Here is a 3,674-nt window from a genome sequence, read left to right as displayed (position 1 = left end):
CGCTCCGCGCCGTCCCCGCCGCGCTCAGCGGGAGCCCTCGGCGGCCCGAGCCGGTGCGCGCGGAGCGGCGGGCGCGGCACGCAGCGCCCCGAGGCTCTTGGCGGCCGCCGCCGGGTGGGCGGGCGCCAGCCGAGGGGCCTCTCCATTCATTCCCTCATTAGGGATGCGGGGCCGCCTCCGCCCGCCGGGCCGGGCTTCCTCAGCGACTCGCCCCACCCGCGGAGCTGGCCGTCCCCCCAGAACCTCCGGGGTCTTGAGATCTGTTTGGGGTCGCGGGGTGGGGGTCGTGGGAATAGGTAGCAGTCCCCTCCTTCCCCCGTTTTTATGGATTGCATTTGTTTCACTGGAGGGGGCTTGGGTGCCATCCTGCCCTGCACTTTGCTTAAATTCTTTCCTCTGCTTTAATTCCTGGTTTCCCTGGAGCCTTCTTTCGGCCCCCTTCTGCCCTGAGGTGGTGGTCAGGGTCAGGGTTGGACAAAAGGCACAAAAGCCTCGTGTAAGGAGCTGGCCCAGAAAGCGTGTGGAAGAGCCCCCCTCCCCCCGCACCCCACAGCATCCCTGGAGTGGGTGAGACTTGGGAATCACGATGCCTACACTGGCGGATCGTCACTTCCTGGGATACGAGGAAGTGTCACTTAGGCCAGCTTACTCAGGGAGAGGGGAAGGCTGGCTCTGATTGTGCCCTTCCATCCACCTGCCACTCTTCAGGTCCTGTGTGTTGTACTTTGTCCCGATGCAGTGCTGCTGTGCCTTCACTAATGTTTTGCACACTTGGCCTCTAGGATAAAAAAACTTTTACCATCTCCCTATCCATTTTCTTTGCAGAATTTTTATCACATTTTTTTTCATGGATGGGCCGAGAGATAAAAGGAGGGACAGATAGGACAAGATTGATGGATTTTGTTGAGCAGCTTTTTTCATCCTCGAATGGGAATCTTGGGGTGATGGGAAATTCCTCCTCTGTCCTGAATGCATCCATTTGAAGAATTCCTGCACCAGATGGTTTTTATCCTGACTCATTAAAAGTTGTTTCTGAAAAGTTAACACTTGACCCTTAAAACATGGGCCAGAAGGGCCTAAAAATAGCAAACACATATCTCGAGGGAATATATATATATATTCCCTCTCAGTGTGTAGTCACTTCTAGAACACCAGCTGTGTGTTTATTTCTCTAGCACCCTATGTTTTAAACATTTCTCAGTTCCACAAAGCAAAGGACAATCACAAGACCCCTTTGGTGGCCATCTTGACTGCTCAACGAGGACTCGGGCTTTGGAACTAACTGCAAGGCCAAAGCCGGAATTACAGTGTGTCCCTGGAACTGCCACGCCTTTAGGGTCCTTCAGAAATGTGGGTTCACAAAGACATACTGAAGCACGAGTTTGTACTTTCTCATCAGCTGAAGGTCGCCCACACAGCAGCCCCACTGAACACTGCTTATACAGAAGTCCCTCATGTTACAGCCATATCTGCGTGAACCTAGGAATAAACAAGCATCCCTGAGAAGATGCCGCCCACTGGGATACCCATCACTTCTTCCATCAGTACCTTAGATCTGTTCACAAATGATCCCTGTCCTCATCTTTGTGGTGACCCTGACAGGCGTATTTGTTTCCATTTTACAGACTTCCGCTGAACTGACCTATTCATGGCCATAGCTGCACCAGGTTAATGAGACACAGAAGAAGATAACTGGAATGTGCAGGGGTGTTCAAGCTTGCATCAGTCACAAGACCTATGAGCTCAACCCTGTAAGCCATGAGGCTAATTAGAGACAGAGCTCAAAGGAAAGCCCCAGATCTGGGCCCAGTGGCTTCTACACAGACAACTCCTTCAGCTACACCTGTGACACTTTGCCCAAATATTGAAATTGACTATTACTTAACAATACAAAAGGACACTTGCTTTTATGTCATTGCTGAGCAGCTTTCATCGCAAAGGCGCTACCTTCAAAGGGAATCATTTTTCTATCTAATAAGATAGATGAGAAACAATTCTATCTTTAAAAGCTAGCATTTAATTAATGGTAATACCCACAGTCCTAGGCTTGGTATGTAGTGAAAATGCAACTTTTCATAGGTTAAAGAAAAACACCCCCCATTAAAAAAAAGAAAGTTCCATGTTCTTCTGCTCTAAAAGGGCATGAGGGGATGTTGGGACGGTGTCAAAATTGTTTAGCCTTAGTAGTTAATAATGAAAATGCCCACAAGCAAACTTTTCCTGCATGGCGTTTTACAGCTGTGACCGTGCGGAAATGGCAAAGGGAATTTTTAAGGCTTTTAGCAATTCTCTTTGGGGCTATTAACAAAATGTGGCGCCTGTAGTTTAGAAGCTTCTGAGGTTGGGTGGTTTAAGAGTTTCAGAAGGAAGTCGAAGTTCTGACAAAATAAGCAATGAGGATCGACAAGGTGCTAAGCTATGGCTGGTGCTAAAGAGTGCTGTTGACATTGGCCCCATGGAAGAAACTTGAACATGAACAACTACAGCTACACTTGGCACTTGATAAGTCATTTGAATTTTATTGATTTCACCATAATTTAAATCCAGAAACCAGTCTGTTCCAGTTTTTTTTTCGTGTTCTTTAAATTATATAGAAAGAACATAACTGTTGGAATCGACCTTTTCAGCTCCAGACTTCCTGTAACCTAAACACAAGATCAAGTATTTCTCATGAAGACGTATCACCTAAGGGCTGAAGACGTGGCTCGGCACGTAAGGGTACTTGCTGGGCAAACACAAAGACCTGAGTTTGCATCCCCAGCATCACGGAAAAAGCCAGGTACAGTCACTCAGACTGTAGCCCCTGACTGTGGGGATGGGCGCAGACGGATGCTTAGCTGTTGGCTCCAGGTTCATTGGGAGACACTGTCTCAAAGGAAGAAGGCACACACACTACACACATGTACCATACACATATACCACACACACGATCTCTCTCTGTCTCTCTCACACACACACATGCACACACATGTGCGCGCGCACACACACACACACACACACACACAATACCAAGTGTATATGTTTAAAAGAGTAGGAGAAGAAAAGATGTAAGAAGTCTCACCGACAGACATGGATAACAGATTAAAATGTAACTTTTGATACATTAAGCTACTGAAATAGATTACTAAGATTCATTTCAGCATTGTTTTGCATTTTGAGGTGTAGACACTGAGGAATGCACGCTTACAGAAGTGGCTTACACATTACACATCCAGTGCACAGCCCTTCTGTATTAGTTCAAAATTCACAATAAAAAGGTTCGAATGCTGAAGAGGCAAAGGCCTCAATTAGAAGCTATTAATTATTTATTCTGTGGGACAGTGGCACCCAGCACACATTTATTGAGTAGCACATGCCCAACAGACAATGTCCAAAGAGACTAACTACCCTTCACCAATCAGCAGCAGCAAGCATCATCTTTAATTTAGAGAGTTTAGTGAGAAGCATGTTGAAAGCGTACAAACCAGTGTGAACAGGTTATAGTCAATTGTCAACAGTGACCAAATGTGACAGCAGCGTTAATAGTAAATTCACAAAACTACAGTAAATTCATAAAACTACTATACCAATGCATTATAGATACCTGATGTCTAAGGCCCGCTAATGGCTCAATGGGTAAAGGGGGTTATGCACGCTGGGCAACCCAAACTCTATCCCCAGAACGCACATAAGTG

Source organism: Psammomys obesus, unplaced genomic scaffold, assembly GCF_907164565.1.
Source record: "Psammomys obesus unplaced genomic scaffold, mPsaObe1.curated_primary_1811, whole genome shotgun sequence".
In the NCBI taxonomy this organism is placed as follows: Eukaryota; Metazoa; Chordata; class Mammalia; order Rodentia; family Muridae; genus Psammomys; species Psammomys obesus.
Note: the sequence above shows the minus strand (reverse complement) of the source record.